The sequence below is a fragment of the Coregonus lavaretus genome (assembly GCF_964263955.1).
Source record: "Coregonus lavaretus genome assembly, chromosome: 25".
In the NCBI taxonomy this organism is placed as follows: domain Eukaryota; kingdom Metazoa; phylum Chordata; class Actinopteri; order Salmoniformes; family Salmonidae; genus Coregonus; species Coregonus lavaretus.
Genome location: NC_140012.1, coordinates 36,568,036 through 36,589,691, shown reverse-complemented (window position 1 = coordinate 36,589,691; position 21,656 = coordinate 36,568,036). Strand labels below are relative to the sequence as shown.

General features: G+C 40.8%; 1 pseudogene across 1 annotated transcript; it reads left to right on the top strand.

Annotated features, from left to right (window-relative positions):
• Window positions 1–1,870: 1,870 nt before the first annotated feature.
• Window positions 1,871–5,810, top strand: LOC311100983 (E3 ubiquitin-protein ligase TRIM35-like; annotated as a pseudogene). The gene is made up of 6 exons (XR_014615742.1): window positions 1,871–2,717; window positions 3,090–3,185; window positions 3,306–3,536; window positions 3,632–3,654; window positions 3,740–3,858; window positions 4,004–5,810. The product of XR_014615742.1 is annotated as an E3 ubiquitin-protein ligase TRIM35-like (transcript).
• The last annotated feature ends 15,846 nt before the right edge of the window (window positions 5,811–21,656 follow it).

The window sequence follows — 21,656 nt, the reverse complement described above, 5'->3', positions numbered from 1 at the left end:
CTGAGCGGGAACTGTGCTTCTGCAGAGGTAGGGGGGCCAGCAGGCCAGAGGTGGATGAACGCAATGCCCTCGTTTGGGTGTAAGGACTGATCAGAGCCTGAAGGTACGGAGGTGCCGTTCCCCTCACAGCTCCGTAGGCAAGCACCATGGTCTTGTAGCAGATGCGAGCTTCAACTGGAAGCCAGTGGAGTGTGCGGAGGAGCGGGGTGACGTGAGAGAAATTGGGAAGGTTGAACACCAGACGGGCTGCGGCATTCTGGATGAGTTGTAGGGGTTTAATGGCACAGGCAGGGAGCCCAACCAACAGCGAGTTGCAGTAATCCAGACGGGAGATGACAAGTGCCTGGATTAGGACCTGTGCCGCTTCCTGTGTAAGGCAGGGTCATTCTCTGCGAACGTTGTAGAGCATGAACCTACAGGATCGGGTCACCGCCTTGATGTAAGCGGAGAACGACAGGGTGTTGTCCAGGGTTACGCCAAGGCTCTTTGCACTCTGGGAGGAGGACACAATGGAGTTGTCAACTGTGATGGCGAGATCATGGAATGGGCAGTCCTTCCCCGGGAGGAAGAGCAGCTCCGTCTTGCCGAGGTTCAGCTTGAGGTGGTGATCCGTCATCCACACTGATATGTCTGCCAGACATGCAGAGATGCGATTCGCCACCTGGTTATCAGAAGGGGGAAAGGAGAAGATTAATTGTGTGTCGTCTGCGTAGCAATGATAGGAGAGGCCATGTGAGGATATGACAGAGCCAAGTGACTTGGTGTATAGCGAGAATAGGAGAGGGCCTAGAACTGAGCCCTGAGGGACACCAGTGGTGAGAGCACGTGGTGCGGAGACAGATTCTCGCCACGCCACCTGGTAGGAGCGACCTGTCAGGTAGGACGCAATCCAAGAGTGAGCCGCGCCGGAGATGCCCAACTCGGAGAGGGTGGATAGGAGGATCTGATGGTTCACTGTATCAAAGGCAGCGGATAGGTCTAGCCAAGGTTTTGTACAGGATCATTATTCTGTTGATGGATGAAGTAGAACTGTCATTCTTGTGACTTTGTGTTTGTTTGTACTGGTTCTCCCAGATATGAACGAATGAGAAACCAACACTACATTCCTCGTATATTAAAGGGATAGTTTGCTGCAACAAGTTTTGTCAGGCGTTATTGTTTGTAAAAACTGACTGACTTGTAGAGAGCTCATATTTTATGCCATCAAGGGACAAAGTATTTCAAATTGTAGTGCTGTTCAAATATTTTTAAATAAAAGTAGACTTGAAAGTCATTTTAAATGGTTCACGTTACATTTGACATTTTAGTAATTTAGCAGACGCTCTTATCCAGAGTGACTTACAGTAGTGAGTGCATACCTTTTCATACCTTTTTTGTACTTTGTCATACCTTTTTCATATTATAATAAATAAATAATATGCCATTTAGCAGACGCTTTTATCCAAAGCAACTTACAGTCATGCGTGCATACATTTTTGTGTATGGGTGGTCCCGGGGATCGAACCCACTACCCTGGCGTTACAAGCGCTGTGCGCTACCAGCTGAGCTACAGAGGACCTGCTATGTTATGCCATGGTCTACAAATGTAAAGTCAGTTTTTGTAATTTTGTGATGGGTAAAGCTGTGCTGTGCAGGTCAATAATAATGTTTTACAGAGAGAATAAAACATACAGGGAAGAAGTGCACAGTGTGCAAATCCACTGTCATTGGCCCTGTTTGTAAATGGGTGCATGTATTCACAAAGGTGGGGTATATGTTACGTTTTCAAACAGGACCAGAGACTATTGAAATCTGGCCCAGGTTTCCAGTAAACTCCACCCCCGAGTCACCTGATGACTAAAGTGCATCTCAGTGCTATAACTTTAACAACTCTCCAGGACTCATGTCTGTCTGACACAACGGAACTCTGGGATTTTATTTAGATTGTTCTGAAATATCAGGGTGTTAAACCAACCAATACAAGGTAATATCATCAAAACTGTGACCTTTACATGCAGCTTGACTTGTTTTGAATGAAGTTTCCTCTTTAAGACTGAACTTGTTAGAAGTGAAAGTAACTTTCAGATATCATTCCAGGACAGGGAGTGACACTGCCATCTGTAGATGGGATACAGCTTTTATCAAATTAAAATCAAAAGTAATAATTGTTTTGCATTTTAGCTAACACTAACCCTTTTCCTAACCTTAACCTAATTAACCTAACCTGCTATGTTAATTTTCCTAACCTGCTGCGTAAGTTATCCTAAACCTGCTATGAAAAGTCAATTTTGACAAAGCTGTATCCTTTCTAGACAAAACAGAGTGACACAGCGTGAGAAAATGGCTTCTAGTTCGTCTCTCCCAGAGGAGAATTTCTCCTGTACGGTGTACATTGACATCTTCAAGGATCCAGTCATGTTGTCATGCAGCCACAGCTTCTGCCAAGCCTGTCTAAAGGAATGCTGGAAAGACAAGGAATCTCGGGAATGTCCAGTTTGCAGGAGAAGATCCTCTAATGATCATCCCCATTCAAACCTCTCTTTTCCTTACGGGAAAGGAGACAGACAGATCCGATATGTCCAACCACAGGGTCCAAGGTGCTCTGCAGTCTGCACAGTGAGAAACTCAGGCTGTTCTGTCTGGAGGATAAAGAGCCCATCTGTTTGGTGTGTCAGGTCTCAAAGAAACATAAAGCTCATGACTGCATCCCTGTAGATGAGGCTGTACAGGATCACAAGGTAGGAGAAAGATTCTGAGAGAAAATATGTGATAGATCAATACTCAATAAATCTATGAAACATGGATTTATCAATGTTTTCTTAATGAGTCTGCTTAATTTAGATAATATAATAATAATAATAATAATAATATATAATAATAATATAATATTAGATTTTCTGCACATTGTGTGACTGATTGTGAATTTCATTTTCTGATACATTCTAAATAGTCTTAGAGATCCTGAGTGAAAACATAGGTATCTCTGACATTGAATCTTAAAACAAAGATACAAGGTATCTGCAGTGATAGAGATGTGTTGTACAGACATGCTCTCTCCTATGAAGTGAGTCCAGAGGTTGTCTCCTCAGTGAGGTTCTGTCTCATTCCAGGAGGAACTCCAGACTGACCTGAAGCCCTTACAGGAGAAGCTGAAGGTCTTTAATGAAGTTAAACAAACCTGTGATCAAACAGCAGTGCACATTAAGGTTAGTATAAACCATGCTAAGTTGCAATAGTACAGCATATATTGTTTCAATTGTAGCCTACATGTAGGATTTAATTCTGATAATAATTATAAAATGAGATATTCTTCTCACTTTCTCCAGAGCCAGGCCCAGCACACTGATAAGCAGATTAAGAAGGAGTTTGAGAAACTTCACCAGTTTCTACGAGAGGAAGAGGAGGCCAGGATAGCTGCTCTGAAAGAGGAAGAGAAGCAGAAGAGTCAGAAGATGAAGGAGAAGATTGAGCAGATGAACAGAGAGATATCATCACTTTCAGACACAATCAGAGCCATAGAGGGGGAGCTGAAAGATGAAGACATCTCATTCCTGCAGGTAAGGACTGCTCTCTCTCAGACATAGATTATAAATGAACTCAAAGACCTATAGATTAATCAATGATATTGATGACTATATACTCTAATTTCCAGAACTTCAAGACCATGAAGGAAAGGTAAGTGATCTGCTTCTCGTCTCTCGCTTCTCTGTGGTTGTGAACCCAACCCCACAGAAGTGCTGACTCCTGAATGTTATTCCAGAGCCCAGTGCACAATGACGGATCCACAGCTGGTGTCAGGTTCACTGAAAGACGTGGCCAAACACCTAGGCAACCTGAAGTTCAGAGTCTGGGAGAAGATGCAGGGGATCGTCAAACACAGTGAGTACTGGATAGGAGAGGACATGATTGAGAATAATGTAAGATAGATTTGAATTAAGTAGGCTATTTTAAGTAGTATTCTTAGTGTATATGAAAAAAGAATACATTGTATAATGTGTGGAATATCTCTGCCTTTGTTCTGAAGCTCCTGTGATTCTGGACCCCAACACTGCATCCCCCTGGCTCTCTCTGTCTGATGATCTGACCAGTGTGAGTCAGACTGGCCCAAAGCAGCAGCTCCCTGACAACCCAGAGAGATTCACAATGTACCCATCTATTCTGGGCTCTAAGGGGTTCAGCTCAGGTAAACACAGCTGGGAGGTGGAGGTGGGGGACCATCCTGACTGGAACCTGGGCGTGGCTAAAGAGTCAGCTGACAAGAAAGGGGAGCGGAATGCATCACCAGAGAATGGAATCTGGGTTATAATGAATAGGAGTGGTGAGTATAGTAATGTAATGGGAGAGACCCTCCTCCTGAAGAGGATACCCAAGAGGATCAGAGTGCAGCTGGACTACTACCGGGGGGAGGTGTCCTTCTACGACTCCAAAGACATGACACTCATCTACACTCATAAAGACACATTCACTGAGACGCTCTACCCATACTTCTCTATTGGATCATCTGGTGATGCCAAAAGCACTGGTGTACAGATCTGCCAATCAGAGGTGTTTCTGACAGATATGTCATCCCAATGAGGTTTTGTGTGTGTTTGTCTGTCTCTCTCTCTCTCTCTCTCTCTCTCTCTCTCTCTCTCTCTCTGTGTGTGTGTGTGTGTGTGTGTGTGTGTGTGTGTGTGTGTGTGTGTGTGTGTGTGTGTGTGTGTGTGAGACCGAGAGAGAGAAACATGAGTCAACTACCAATGTGATAATGGCTGGGGTCATTTTTAGTTGTTTCTGCTGTTGTCCAAATAGCATTTTAGAGTTTTTAAATTGTATAAAAATGTAGTAAATGACCTTAAACAAATCAATGAACCCCCTGCCTGCCCTGACCTCCAGGAGGCCCCCATTGATTTTGTTAGTCACTATCACTCAGATATAATTATTAACGTGACATAAGTCATGGGAAGAATAGCAGGAAATTAGCTGTAAAACTGCACAAACAAAATGTGTAGATCAACTGATAGGGCAGCAGCAGCAGTAGTCTGGTGACTCCAGGACCCAGAAACACATTGGACAGGCAGGAGAAAGAGAACATCAGCTTTAGTGGGGTCAGTACTATACACCACTACACCTCTCCATAGATAATCCTGTGTGTAGTGGGGTCAGTACTATACACCACTACACCTCTCTGTAGATAACCCTGTGTGTAGTGGGGTCAGTACTATACACCACTACACCTCTCTCTAGATAACCCTGTGTGTAGTGGGGTCAGTACTATACACCACTACACCTCTCTATAGATAACCCTGTGTGTAGTGGGGTCAGTACTATACACCACTACACCTCTCCATAGATAACCCTGTGTGTAGTGGGGTCAGTACTATACACCACTACACCTCTCTGTAGATAACCCTGTGTGTAGTGGGGTCAGTGCAATTTTCTGGATTATCTTGTGACCGGAACAAAACTACTTATTTTACTCAACGAGATTGAAATAAATGTTGTTTCATTAAAAAGATGGGCCTGGCTGACATGGACTCTTTCCTCACCTTATACTCCTTGTGGTTATCCATGGTTGTTGGTTATTTACCAGGTAACAAGAAGTGAAAACTATACCAGGACTGAAGCAATAGACTGCTTATTTTACTAAACTAGATATTTAAATAAATGGTGTTTCTTTGAAAAGATGGGACTAGCTGACATGAAAAATATATTAAGGCGAAATTATCCACAGAGGCTGATTATCTTTCTGCACATCTCTTTATAATGATGGCTGCCATGGTAACACAAATGCAGGACATTGAATGCTACCTGAATTGACTCAGAAAAGTAACATACGTAGTCCAACAGTATCACAGCGAGGTCAAACTAGTGTGTGTTGGTCAGATTATCCAGTGTCCACAGTGCATGTGGTGTACTATGGTCTAAGCCATGCTCTCACTAAACTTCATATTTCCTCTGTCTCCCCTTCCAGAGGGCCTGAGGCTCTTGGAACATGACTGAGGACACCCTGGCCTGACACCTGGACCACGACTGAGGACACCCTGGCCTGACACCTGGACCACGACTGAGGAAACCCTGGCCTGACACCTGGACCACGACTGAGGACACCCTGGCCTGACACCTGGACTTTCCTGGCCCAATCACACCTGGCCCCCCTCTACCTGTTACCTGCCTGTTACTTTAAAGTCCATAATTAACCTATACGGCTCTGGATCCATTGTCTTACCTACTACTGCAACAACTTGTGTCAATTATTTCTCCTTTTATAGAATATACAGTGGGGAAAAAAAGTATTTAGTCAGCCACCAATTGTGCAAGTTCTCCCACTTAAAAAGATGAGAGAGGCCTGTAATTTTCATCATAGGTACACGTCAACTATGACAGACAAATTGAGAATTTTTTTTCCAGAAAATCACATTGTAGGATTTTTTATGAATTTATTTGCAAATTATGGTGGAAAATAAGTATTTGGTCACCTACAAACAAGCAAGATTTCTGGCTCTCACAGACCTGTAACTTCTTCTTTAAGAGGCTCCTCTGTCCTCCACACGTTACCTGTATTAATGGCACCTGTTTGAGCTTGTTATCAGTATAAAAGACACCTGTCCACAACCTCAAACAGTCACACTCCAAACTCCACTATGGCCAAGACCAAAGAGCTGTCAAAGGACACCAGAAACAAAATTGTAGACCTGCACCAGGCTGGGAAGACTGAATATGCAATAGGTAAGCAGCTTGGTTTGAAGAAATCAACTGTGGGATCAATTATTAGGAAATGGAAGACATACAAGACCACTGATAATCTCCCTCGATCTGGGGCTCCACGCAAGATCTCACCCCGTGGGGTCAAAATGATCACAAGAACGGTGAGCAAAAATCCCAGAACCACACGGGGGGACCTAGTGAATGACCTGCAGAGAGCTGGGACCAAAGTAACAAAGCCTACCATCAGTAACACACTACGCCGCCAGGGAATCAAATCCTGCAGTGCCAGACGCGTCCCCCTGCTTTAGCCAGTACATGTCCAGGCCCTTCTGAAGTTTGCTAGAGTGCATTTGGATGATCCAGAAGAAGATTGGGAGAATGTCATATGGTCAGATGAAACCAAAATATAACTTTTTGGTAAAAACTCAACTCGTCGTGTTTGGAGGACAAAGAATGCTGAGTTGCATCCAAAGAACACCATACCTACTGTGAAGCATGGGGGTGAAAACATCATGCTTCGGGGCTGTTTTTCTGCAAAGGGACCAGGACGACTGATCCGTGTAAAGGAAAGAATGAATGGGGCCATGTATCGTGAGATTTTGAGTGAAAACCTCCTTCCATCAGCAAGGGCATTGAAGATGAAACGTGGCTGGGTCTTTCAGCATGACAATGATCCCAAACACACCGCCCGGGCAACGAAGGAGTGGCTTCGTAAGAAGCATTTCAAGGTCCTGGAGTGGCCTAGCCAGTCTCCAGATCTCAACCCCATAGAAAATCTTTGGAGGGAGTTGAAAGTCCGTGTTGCCCAGCGACAGCCCCAAAACATCACTGCTCTAGAGGAGATCTGCATGGAGGAATGGGCCAAAATACCAGCAACAGTGTGTGAAAACCTTGTGAAGACTTACAGAAAACATTTGACCTGTGTCATTGCCATCAAAGGGTATATAACAAAATATTGAGAAACTTTTGTTATTGACCAAATACTTATTTTCCACCATAATTTGCAAATAAATTCATTAAAAATCCTACAATGTGATTTTCTGGATTTTTTTTCCTCATTTTGTCTGTCATAGTTGATGTGTACCTATGATGAAAATTACAGGCCTCTCTCATCTTTTTAAGTGGGAGAACTTGCACAATTGGTGGCTGACTAAATACTTTTTTTTCCCCACTGTATATATATTTTTTTACTAATGACTCAAATCCATTGTCCTTCTCCTAAAGTGTGGACTTGCACATTTCTTCTCAACTCAGGGATTTAACAATGGTGTAAAGTAACTCAAGCCAATGCTTCCACCTATCCAATGCTTGGATATCCATGAGGAGAGGGATGGACAATTGGTATTATACAGGTAAAAGTTATAGGGGTTCTGCCTGTCGAGCCCCACCCTGCCTATTGTAAACCATTTCTCCATTCCATTCCCCCAGTTAATCAAATGAATTGGAGAGGCTGTGACTAGAATTGATGTAGTAAATTACTTTTCCTGTCAATTACAGTATTTTATAAACTTCCTTTATTGTGTATGTGTGTCCCTTTTGACGGTTTGATAAAACCTTTATTCAGCCAAGAAATCCATATTTTCATTGATGGAATATTCAACAATGAGATGAATTAGTTTCATTGCAATTGTGTGTGATGTTGTTACCATTTAGACTCATCTAGCCTTGGTATGTGATGACTGATAAATACCTCAGCCATAGGAAATCATTGGGGAAAGAAGTCACTTCATGTTTGACAGCATTTGACTTGCTGTAATACAGAGATACAGACTGTATAAAAGCAGACATTCAAGACCCTATGGTCAGATGGCTTTTCATAAAGACATCATGGTAAGTCATGGAATCCAAGTTTCTGGGTGTGTGGGGAGTGGGGTCAGTGACTTGATGGGGAGAAAGTACTAGTGGAGGCAGTAACAGGCAGGTAGCAGGTAGAGGGGAACAAGGTGGGATTGGGCCAGGCACGTCCAGGTGTCAGGCCAGGGTGTCCTCAGTAACGGTCCAGGTGTCAGGCCAGGGTGTCCTCAGTCGCGGTCCAGGTGTCAAGCCAGGGTGTCCTCAGTAACGGTCCAGGTGTCAGGCCAGGGTGTCCTCAGTAACGGTCCTGGTGTCAGGCCAGGGTGTCCTCAGTCGCGGTCCAGGTGTCAGGCCAGGGTGTCCTCAGTAACGGTCCAGGTGTCAGGCCAGGGTGTCCTCAGTAACGGTCCAGGTGTCAGGCCAGGGTGTCCTCAGTAACGGTCCAGGTGTCAGGCCAGGGTGTCCTCAGTAACGGTCCAGGTGTCAGGCCATGGTGTCCTCAGTAACGGTCCAGGTGTCAGGCCAGGGTGTCCTCAGTCGCGGTCCAGGTGTCAGGCCAGGGTGTCCTCAGTAACGGTCCAGGTGTCAGTCCAGGGTGTCCTCAGTAACGGTCCAGGTGTCAGGCCATGGTGTCCTCAGTAACGGTCCTGGTGTCAGGCCAGGGTGTCCTCTGTCGTGGTCCAGGAGCCTCAGGCAAAATAAGTAGTGTTGTGATCACAAGACAACTCTAACAATTCAGGTAAAAAGAGCCAGTCAGGCAGAAAAACAATTACAGTAGATTCCCTGGCTGATATGGCTGCTACTTAGAAATACTATGACAGTAAATGTTAGATGACATTCACTGCTATAAAGCTGTCTCCAATAAAATCACATTTTACACAGACCCACCGCGGACCTTTGACAAATAAATATCTGTGTGAAAAGGCATCCTATGGTCTGTTTTGTCAGCAAACTCAATGTATTCCAAATACTGGTGGTAACCAGATTTTTAATATTTAATATGCCATTTAGCAGACGCTTTTATCCAAAGCGACTTACAGTCATGTGTGCATACATTTTTACGTATGGGTGGTCCCGGGGATCGAACCCACTACCCTGGCGTTACAAGCGCAATGCTCTACCAATTGAGCTACAGAGGATCCCAATAATGTAGATAGCCTAGTAAATGATGCCCCCCTCTGGTATGTTCTATTTCTAACTGTCTGGGACCCAGAGGGGTTGGGTTAAATGCAGCAGACACATTTAGGTTGAATGCATTCAGTTGTTCAACTCCCGAGGTATCCCCTTTACCTTCATTGTTGTTTCCCTGTTTACAACTCAAATATATTTTACTTATTAAGTCAAAGACGACATTTACTGCAATACATTGGTCTCACATTATGTTAGCATAACTAGGCTACACGGAACCAAGGCTGACCCATTGTAAAATGAGAGGCTTTTGTTTTGTATTAAAACACGTTCCAGTCCAAAATGCCTAGCTCTGCCCACTGGGGCGTGGCTTACGGAGCCATAAAACCCGAAAATGGTTCCAATCGTTTTTTTCAGGATTCATTTTTCCATCTTGGATTTTAGAACTACACTGAACAAAAATATAAACACATGTAAAGTATTGGTCCCATGTTTCATGAGTTGAAAAAAAAGATCCCAGGAATTTTCCATACACACAAAAATCTGATTTCTCTCAAATTTTGGGCACAAATTTGTTTCCATCCCTGTTAGTGAGCATTTCTCCTTTGCCAAGATAATCCATCCACCTGACAAGTGTGGCATATCAAGAAGCTGATTAAACAGCATGATCATTACACAGGTGCACCTTGTGCTGGGGACAATAAAAGGCCACTCTAAGATGTGCAGTTTTGTCACACAACACAATGCCACAGATGTCTCAAGTTTTGAGGGAGTATGAACTGCTGACATTATTACGCATATTAATTGATAATGATGGAAAATAAGATATGCAAGATATTTTAATAGATATATCTTTTTAATAGTTATATATAGGTGACAACATTGGAAATGCTTTTGGTGGTTAATCTGCTTCTGTTTTGTGCGTGGCAATGTGTGCTGTTTTCGATGGATGGGTCCTGGCCTCTTGGGGCCCTAGGGATCCGGTGGAATGTGGGTGGGAATGCCGATCACTGGGATGACGGCTCAACTTGGGATGGGGAGGGGCCTTAGCGAGGGAATTAGTGGAGAACAATTGAAGGGATACTTAGTAGCAATGCAAATATCATGGTACAGCTATATGGACACTCAATCATTACGTTTTTTTTTTAATGGTAAATTTACAAACATATATAATGATAAATAGACTTGAAACTTGTATCTCATTATGGTGTATGGTGAAATAAGTATAGCCAGTTATAATTGTAATGGCTTAGCTGATAATAACAAAAGAAGAACAATATTTACATGGCTCAAAGAGAAGGAATATAATATCTATTGTTTACAGGAAACTCATTCAACAATTCTAGATGAAGTTGCGTGGAAAAAGGAATGGGGGGGGCGAAATATACTTCTCCCATGGGCAAAGAAATTCAAAAGGTGTGATGATATTAATTAATAGTAATTTCGATCCGAATGTGCAAATTGTCCAAATAGATACGCAAGGTAGATGGATTATTTTAAATATGTTATTGGACAAAAAACAGATATGGCTCATTAACATTTACGGACCAAATAATGATGATCCACACTTCTTTGAAAATATATTTAATAAATTATCAACCCTGCAAGCAATTCAAGACAATATTATTATGGTGGGGGATTATAATACTATTTTAAATAGCTCAATGGACCGTAAAGGAAATCACACCACAAACAATCAACCACATGCTCTTAAGGAAATCGTGAATGTCATGGATACATTAGAACTAGTAGATATATGGAGGCTTAAATATCCTGATCTAGTGAGATATACATGGCAGAGACTCAATCAAGCTAGTCGTCTTGACTTCTTTCTTATCTCATTCTCGTTGGCACCAAAAGTTTTTATAAGTGTTGATAGCGGACAGAATGTGGTCGGACCATCATATAATTGGCATATACATTACTCTTACTGAATTTCCACGTGGGCGAGGATATTGGAAATGTAATCAAAGCCTATTGGATGATCATTTATTTTTAACTAGGACAAAGGAATTTATAACTGACTTTTTCCGACATAACATAGGTACAGCAAATCCCCTTATTGTATGGGACACCTTTAAATGTGCCTTTAGAGGCCATGCAATTCAGTACTCATCTCGAAAACAAAAGCAATTCAGGTCAAAAAAGTTTATACTAACAAAGGAAATAGAAAGTCTAACAGAACAGATAGATGGCAATAAAAACTGTAACATAGAGGCTCAAAATAAATTAGAGGAAAAACAAAAAGAAATGGAGAAACTTATTCAAGAAAGATCAAGTGTAATATATTATAAAAATAAAGCAAACTGGAAGCAAAAATTATTAAAGCATTAGACCTATCACTAAAAGCTTCAGTCATACAAAAGTTATACTTAAATCCGAACTGGTTCTCTAGCAAATTAGTAAGATTGTCTCACCCAATGTTCAAGAATGGCCTTTTCCCCTTTATTCAGATTATAACCACTCACTTTCAGTTATTTGAAAAGGAAATAATCTCCCAGATATCACTATTTCTAAAACAAGCCATAGAAAGTTGGTTGCAATTTCAATTTAATCCTCCAGAAACGACAGAACAAATAATGCAACAAATATTGTGGTTAAACTCAAATATACTAATTGACAAAAAAACTTTTTTTTTGGACAAAATATTTAAAAAAGTTATAATCTTTGTAAATGATATCATCGGTAGGACTGGTGGAGTTGTCGCACATGCAGCTAACAAAAACACATGGAAATGTCTGCTCTACCCAAAATTACAACCAAATAATTGCAGCCTTACCGCAAAAATGGAAGAGGAAAGTGGAAGGAGGAGAAAGTAAGGAACTTGTCTGTCGGCCTTGCATTAAAGAACATAATTGGTTAAGGAAAACTGTGATAAATAAAAAGGTATATCAGTTTCATTTAAGGACCAAAGGATTGACAGCCGTCCTATATAGATTGCAAAATAGTTGGGAAGAGATTTTTGACGTACCGATCCCATGGCACATTGTTTATGAACTGATACGCAAAACGACACCGGATTCAAAACTTAGAATCTTTCAATTTAAATTATTATATAAAATTCTTGCTACCAATAGAATGTTATTTATATGGGGGATACAATCTTCCCAGCTCTGCAGATTTTGCTGCGAAGAGACAGAATCATTAGATCATTTGTTTTGGTACTGTCCATTTGTAGCCTGTTTTTGGACACAGGTCCAGGAATGGCTAAAGGATTGCAATATTTACCTGGAGCTAACCCTGCAGATAGCACTACTGGGTGATCTGAAAAGTCAAAGTCAATCGATCAATAACATAATAATACTATTAGCAAAAAATTTTATTTTCAATTCACAATCTGTAGAAACAATGAGAATAGAAATGTTCAGAACTTTTGTAAGACATCACAGTACAGTTGAAATATATATGGCAAATATAAATCCTATATGGATGGTGTTAAATGATAGATGGGAGGTGTTGAATGGAATTGAAGGATGGGACTAATAACAACTAACAACAAACAATAACAAGATAACTAATAATGTAGGCACGCTGTGTCCATAATAAGTGTATGGGTTGTAGGTTGGGAGCTTTTGTGAAGGAGCACAGTTAGAAAGATATGGCATATAGAAGCAAACCGGATGGACATCATGAAAATGAGCGTAGAGGTTGAGAGTAGAAGAAGTTCAGGAGAAAAAACAAACAAAATGTAATTACTGTAAAATTGACTGTGTCCATAAAATGTAGATAGTGGGTATGGGCTGGAAGTAGAGGCCTAAGCATTGTTGTTCACTAGTTTACTCCAAGTGGGGAAAGGGTTGGAAAGTAATAAAGGGGAATATATATATATTTTTAAAGGATATGTATGTGTATGTATGTGTGTGTGTATGTGTATGTATGTGTATGTGTTTGTATATATATGTACAGTGGGGGAAAAAAGTATTTAGTCAGCCACCAATTGTGCAAGTTCTCCCACTTAAAAAGATGAGAGAGTCCTGTAATTTTCATCATAGGTACACGTCAACTATGACAGAAACTATGACAGAAATGGAAGGGAAAATCTGACGCCTAGCTTGATGGCTACTGGATTTACCAAGTGAGTTGTGCAGGACTGATATTTATTTGCAACTGTTAAAACGTTTTATTTTGTGAGGAAAGAGCATTATTTGTGTGAGTCAAGTTTTTTTCGTTCGTTTTTTTAATGCAGGGAAATTCGCACTGACATAATGTTAGCTCGCTATTCGTTTTATCAAAGCATGGCGCAGATTTTATTTGCGATTGTAACTGTAGTGTATTAGGATTATGTCTTTGTTAATGGTTTTTAAGTGTAACTGAAAGAATGTTGATTTTAGTATCAAGAGGGAATGTTTTAGTGTAACGCCACATACAACAGACAGGAAGTGTGTTGTAGACAGGGGATTGGACAGTAGAGGGAGCCACCCACATCTTGGGGAGATTATATATACTGGGGGAAAAACGAAGGAGAGGGCAGAGCGGCCATTGCAATTCGGGGGATGCCGTTCTCCGGGTGATCTTGACACCTGTAAGCTCATGCTGAAAGCTTGTGATATGAATAAACCTTATGATCAAAGTTCAGTATGAGCGGACTCCTTTGTTTATCAGCAATAATTGCCAGCATTCACCCGATACGACAAATGGCGCCCAACGTGGGGCTGGTCTGCAAATCTTCTTTGTTGCATTCGTTGCCGCCAAGCTAACTCGTTTTGAAGTCATGGCCAGACAAGGGTGAGTTTTCCTCACAGCTTTGGAAGTTGTTAGTTTGGATGCTATGTGATTGTACACTGGAGGGATGTACCATTAGGACCGAAATGTGCCTCGTGTGGCGTTATTGCTGAGAACGGGGGGTCTGGCTAATCATTATAAAAATTTTAAAACAGCGCAAAAGTGGCTGGAGCCTATATATTGGCTATAGAGATGTGTTGCTTGAATAGGAAGTCAATAACAATCGGGGCCAGGATATGTATACAAGTTAGGACATTGCAGGATTTGATAATCCCTCGGAACAAACGGGGCGACCCCTATGGTGGGCCATAAATCCTGGTAACGCGCTATGTGTTGTCAGGTCAGTCTTGGACTGGGGTTGGGTTATAGATTTATTGTAAGTTGCTGCTCATCTTCTATCCGACGGGGTATCTGCTTGGGAGTAACCTCTCATAAAATATCCATACTCACGGCAGCCTAAAGTTAGGAAAAAGGAAAAAGTAATTAAAGACGCAATGTCAGGTGCATTGTTTTCATGCTACATGGTGCATACAGGCTAAGGCTAAATGCTAATGCTAAATGCTAATATGCTGCATGCTAACATGTGACCGTGGAGGTCCACTGCGATGGGATAAAGCCTCTTAAATTATGTTTGTCTGTGTAATTCAGGTTCTATGTTTTGTGAGCGCTGTTAAATGTTGTTGACTATGAGGGGAAAACGGAGGTACAGCAGGACTGTTAACTGTCTATTTGGGGTTGGGGAGAGATCTAAGAATCTCCCTTCCACGGTGAAAAATGATTTTTTAATGTATTGCGCATGCGTTTAATTTTACGACACTACACTACAAAACGTGGGAGTTGGAGTTTATTGCACGAGATTATGAGACGTTGGTTTACGGTACTAAACTACAACACGGTGGGTACTAAAACTACAACAGGGGGATTGTGGGTAAAGTGTCATATTTCTGTTGGGCTTTGCTGCAGGGGGAGACAGAGACACAGACGAGGGAACAAAGAGGAAAGATTTGAAAATGAATTGAATCTTCTAGGTTTAAAGCGGCTGTTTGAAAATGAAACTATTTGTTGAGATGTAGTGAATTTATAAATTAGATATATGTTGACGAATTATAATGAATTAAATTAAATGACGGATTAAAATAAAATAAAAATATTTTTGAGCGATTTATTTAGGCCTGAGTTTAGTCTTAGAGCGAATGTGAACGAAGGAATATTGAATATGGTTGAGATAACTCAGTATTGCATTAACTACTAAAATCTTTTTCTGTGTCTGTTCTTTTGTCATATGAGAGGAGCAATAGGACGATACGACAGGAGAGAGAGAGAGAAAGAGAGGGGGTGCTGACGTACACGTCACGTGACGCGACAGAGGATCAAGTCAAAAAGGTTTTGGTACTGGTCTGGTTACAAAATCTTCCCCTACAGGATATTTGATGTTATGACAATTTCACATAGGCTTGGCAAATACTGATTCATTAAAAATTGCATTTTGGAGGCTATGTTCATCACTTGGGGTGATTGGAGTTGTGTTGGGAATCAAGGACTGACATTATTCTGTAAAATTTAAATAATTAGGTGCTTATAGAGCAAGGGGGTTTATGGGAATTGTAGTGATGGTAAGGTTAGAGGCTTTGGTTTTAGGATTGTAGTCTGAAGTTGACTACTTGCATTTTCTTTCCTGATGGGTTGTGGTAAGATAGCCACTAATTGATAAATGGGTAAGATAGGATATAGAAATAAAAATTGGTTTTAATTATTCATAATTTTTAATTGATTTTTTAATTGATTTTTTATTTTAATTAGAAATGGTTTTTGAATAGAAATGTTAATTGAATTTTTTCATATTCATATTTTTATTGGTTGATTAAAAAAAAAAAAAAAAAATGTTTTTTTTTGTTTTTTGTTGGGTTGTTTAGTTTATATTAATAATTAAAGGGGGGAAGCCATAGGCTATATAGTCTAAAATAAAATAATTCACAATAAAGGAATATAAAAGGGTTGTTACAATGGGGAGAAAGGACAGCAAGGCTATGAAAGTGATTACACCGGTTGGTATAGTACAAAATAGTAATCCTTTAACTAAAGTATTGTTAGGTTATCCAGCAAATGAAACAAAAGTTGCCCTTCATTCTCAAACAAAAACTGATAAAAGATTCCAGCGATAAGATAAACAAAGGTATAGAGGAAAATGCTAAAGGAAGGAAAGGCGACAGAAAAACTAATGGCAGAAGTTAGTACACCTTTCTCACATACGGATTCAGCAAAAAGACACCCACCTTACGAGAAGGAAGTAGAGCTTAGGGATGTTTATCCTCAGCTTCCAGTGATCCTCTAGCAGGGTGATTATTGCATCAGAGATGAAGATGAACGAATAATAGATAGAGGACAAGCAGAAACGACAATGAAGATGAATCCAAAACTCCAGAAGTAAGAAAAACCGAGATGTCTGGAAACTAAGAGAAGAATGAGGTTCGGAAAGTTGAAGGAAGAAGGATACAAGAGATTCGAGTTCAGATGAAGACAGCGATAAAGAGGAGACTAAAGGTGCTGTGTATTCAAAAGGAGTTTGTCCTACAAGGACTGGCACAGAAGAAATAGAAGAAGATATAGACCGATGCTTATCATGCCTGGATAAAGCGACTAGTTTAGAAGAAGTAACACAACTGGATGAACAACTCAAGAAGAGAAGATACAGAAGGAGAACACCTGCTGAGAAAATAATCCCAAGCATTGGAGGAGAAGAATACATTGAGGTCAAGGAAAGGCCAATAGTAAGAAGATGATGGAAGATGATATTTCGAGGACAGAACTTAGAATATAAGCTTTTGAAGAATCCTGATATGTCAACAGCAAGAAAGAACAGGATCAAGAAACTCTCAGAAAGCTCAATCATACAACTGGTGGAGAAGAGAAGCTTTGGTTATGAAGAATCAGAGTGAACCAAATCAACAATCACTGTTACAGCTTCAACTGAACAAGATCAAATGCAATTGTACCAGCCACCAAGGGGGGTACCAGGTGTTTCATATCCACAGCCAGTTTCTGGACAGACACAGAATTGGAGAGGAAGAGGACGAGAAGGCTTAGAAGGAGGAGGAAGATTTCAGCTACACTTCCAGCAACTTTCAGAAGAGTGTTATAATTGTGGACAGGTTGGTCACTTTACCTGTGAGTGCAATAAGTCAGGAGGAAACAACAGAGGACATTTCAGAGGAAGATAAAGGAGCAAGTGAAGATCACCTGTTCTGCAGGTGAACCCTAAGGATTCTAGAGCCTAGAAGATACGAAGGGGGGTGTCAGCTGATAGCACCGATTAGAGAAGAAGAGAAAATATCTAACAATTGAAGTAAAAACAGAGGACTATGAGAAGTGATAGTGAATAGTGGGAAAACTTTTATCTGTGTTCAGCCTAAAGAGGTTAAACATCTCACTATGTAAAATTAACTAATTAGGATAGGGATTTGAGGTAGTAAAACAGTTAATTACTCTTAAGGAACCAATTGAGCTATGCTATAAAAATCAAAGAGAAATTAAAATAGACATACTAATATTAGAACATATACCTATTGCAGTGTTGAGAAGAGATGCATTGTTTAAATTGAATTGTACAATAAGATGTACACTAGACGGCTGTCTGGTAGAAGATTTTTTAAAAATAGTGTTTTTGGGAAGCATATTGGCTTGAAAAGATAATATCATAGGAAGGATGATAATCTATTAGACTGCCTATTAGACAATCTGTCTGAAAAATAAAGTTAAAAGAGGTGACTGTTATTCTGGGTTACATTCTTACACCAAGAGATTTCAGGCTAGGCTAAAAGGTGTTTAGTCGTTTGCCAAGTCTGTGTGTAAAGAAGTCAGAAGCAAGTGGGGACTTCCCAATCACATATTCAAAAAATTTGGTGTTAAAGGGATTTTGTGAATAGATCAGTGGGAAAAGGTTTTTAAAGGTTAGGAGAAAAGATTAGATTAAAATAAGTTAGGAGAACTAGGTTGAAGGAACTCTAAGACAGTAAGCTAAGTTTCAAAGTTAGTAGTAAGAGAGAGAACAGTGGTGAAGGACATGTTAGAGTAGGAAGATCAAGGTAATTGTAGGTGTATTTTTATAATCAAAAGTTTGAAAGTTAGGGTTTAGAGTAGGAAGAGAGAGTGAATGTAAGTTACATTTACGTCATTTGACACTAGTGGTAATAGATGGAAGTACAAGCAAAGAGTTCAAAGCTTTGGGGAAACTAGATGAAGTAACAATAAGGACATTAACACGTCAGTCTATTATAACAACAGTGAGAAGCAATTTAACTCTTTCAACATTGATAGTTATTAAAGCCATAAATATATCGCATTTGATTATAAGGGAACCAATAGCTCCAGCACCAATTTTAGAGGAAAATACTGTTATTAGGGTTAGGATGAGTGATCCAGCTCATCTTCATTGTAGATGTGAGAGATGGAGTGGAGAGGGGACGTTCCTCCCACATGGAGAGATAATTATAGAGAAGAAGTAGTGTTATCAGGACCAGAAGTAGAAGCTGTTGCACCTAGTCAAAGGAGGTATAGTTTGTACAACAATATGAAGTGGAAGAGGGTTATGAGTGATTGTTCTTTTATTTTGCGTAATGTTACAGAGAAAGATCAGGGAGAATATATGTGTACTTATCTAGTGCAAGCATTAAAATTTGTTCCGGTTAAGAATTATTGGTTAAAGGGCTATGTAATTCATAAAGTGACGCTTATAATGGAAGATTTGAAGTCTGTCGAAGCTTCCGCAGTCACCAAAGGAGGTCAGGAGAAGTATATTATTACAGTAGCCACTCCAACAGTAAATAATACACATAGGATATCGGTAACTTTCCCACTAGAAGTAGTTAAGAGTGTTAATACATCAACTAAATCAACTACTTTACAGTTTTTTTGGATTGCTTACACACTAAAATTAAAAGTAGTACACTATTAGCAAAACCTTACACTCAAGAAGCAAAACATCAGCCCATATTTGCACAACTATAAGCACATTGTCAACCTTACACTTGTTGCAAAACTCTACACACAGTGATTTGCAAAACACTAAACACAGTTAACATACATTACACACAAAAATCTATCATGAAGTCACGTCCTTGCAATACCAAAGCACTGACTGTCAAATTACCACACCGTCCAACCAATTGGTTCAACACAGTCATCAGGTGTGCAAACACTCGTTTGCTTAATTGTAGACACACCAATCAGGTGTATAAGCACTATAAAAAGCAGCAGGTGAGTTCATCGGTCTTCAAGCACAATGGAAAGAGTCAGAGAAAGAGTAAGACGAGGAGGAGGAGGAGGAGGAGGAGGACGACGAGGAGAACGAGGAGGAGGACGAGGAGAACGAGGAGAACGAGGAGGAGAACGAGGAGGACGAGGAGAACGAGGAGGACGAGGAGGAGAACGAGGAGAACGAGGAGGACGAGGAGAACGAGGAGGACGAGGAGGAGGAGGAGGACGAGGAGGAGGAGGAAGGGGAGGAAGAGGAAGAGGAAGAGGAAGAGGAAGAGGAAGACAAGAAGGTGCTCAAAGAGGACCGAATCTGACAAATGAGATCCGCGCAACACTGGTTGACCACATTGTCAACCACGGCCTGACCCTGAGGGAGGCTGGACTGCGAGTACAGCCAAATCTAAGCCGATATACAGTGGCAAGTGTGATGAGAACATTTCGACTGGAAAATAGATATTGTAAAAATATCATCATATCAAAAACTTCTGCACGGTTTCAGTAACTGCTTACAGTACTATATTCTATGCACTATCAGCACTTCTGTTACCTTTTCCTGTGAAATTACTGTACTATTGTATACTGTTTTTTTTTCTACATAGGATTGAGGGTCAGGGACGACAAGGGGGAAGGCCTCCTATGTTCACAGAACAGCAAGAGAGGGAGATAGTAAACATGGTTTTGGCCAACAATGCTATAACACTCAAGCAGCTCCAAGCTAACATTGTCAATAACCACGCCATTTTCAACGATATCCATCAGGTCTCAACATCAACACTGGCACGCATCCTAAAAAAAAAACATATTCAAATGAAGCAAATTTATCGAGTGCCTTTCGAGCGCAATTCCGAAAGGGTGAAACGACTGCGGCATGATTATGCAGAGGTATGTATTCACTTTAGCAGTGTGATCTTGCATACTGTCTCATAATCTTTTACTGTACTGTAATATGTATACTAGATCTACACTGAACTACACAATTTTGCCTGACACTGTTTTTCAGAGAGTTTTACGAATGGATGGAGAGGAGATCCAGCATGAGTTCATTTACGTAGATGAGGCTGGGTTCAACCTGACGAGAACACGAAGGAGGGGAAGAAACATCATTGGCCACAGGGCTATAGTCAATGTCCCAGGGCAACGTGGGGGTAATATAACACTCTGTGCAGCCATTACACAGAATGGGGTCCTCCACCGCCATGCCCATATGGGCCCTTACAACACAGCACTCATACTTACATTCTTGGACCAATTGCACAACATAACAGCAGCAAATCAAATCGATCATATGCAATACATTGTTGTCTGGGACAATGTGTCTTTCCACCGCTCTGCTCTGGTTCAGAACTGGTTTCAGCAACATCCACATTTCACCGTCCTATATCTTCCACCATACTCTCCATTCCTCAACCCTATAGAAGAGTTTTTCTCGGCATGGCGGTGGAAGGTATATGATCTCCGTCTCCAGGCTGAGGTACCCCTCATCCAAGCCATGGAGGAGGCCTGTGACCAGATGGAGGTTGCAGCAATGCAAGGATGGATTCGTCATTCAAGACGTTTCTTTCCAAGGTGTCTTGCTAATGACAACATTGCCTGCGATGTTGATGAAATTCTCTGGCCAGATCCAGCTAGGCGAAGAGACAATGTCTAGTTATTTTTTTTTTTAATTTTTTGAACTTACAATACGTAAAGTGACGTTTGGTTACAGTATTATGAATCTCCATGTCAACATTTTGGGCGTGTTGAGAAATAAATGAGTTTCTTCAGTCTGCAACATTGGTCTTGTGTAGTGTTTGGTGAATTTACATTATATTTGTACTTTGTTGATAGTAGCCTACTCTAATCATAGGGAAGTAGAAGTGCTAAAAGTGTTTTTGGTTGATCACAGCAGAGTGTAACTCGTGCAAACAGAGTATAGTAATGTGAAACGTGTGTGTTTCATATGGTAACAAAGTGTGGTTTTTAAAAAGAAGTGTATAGTTTTTACAAGAGTGTTTAATTTTGCAAAGGATCTGTAGTGTTTTGCTAATTGGGTGTGTGGTTGTGCTAATTGTGTGTAGTGTTTTGAAAACACGGGCCCTGTTTTGAAAATCGTG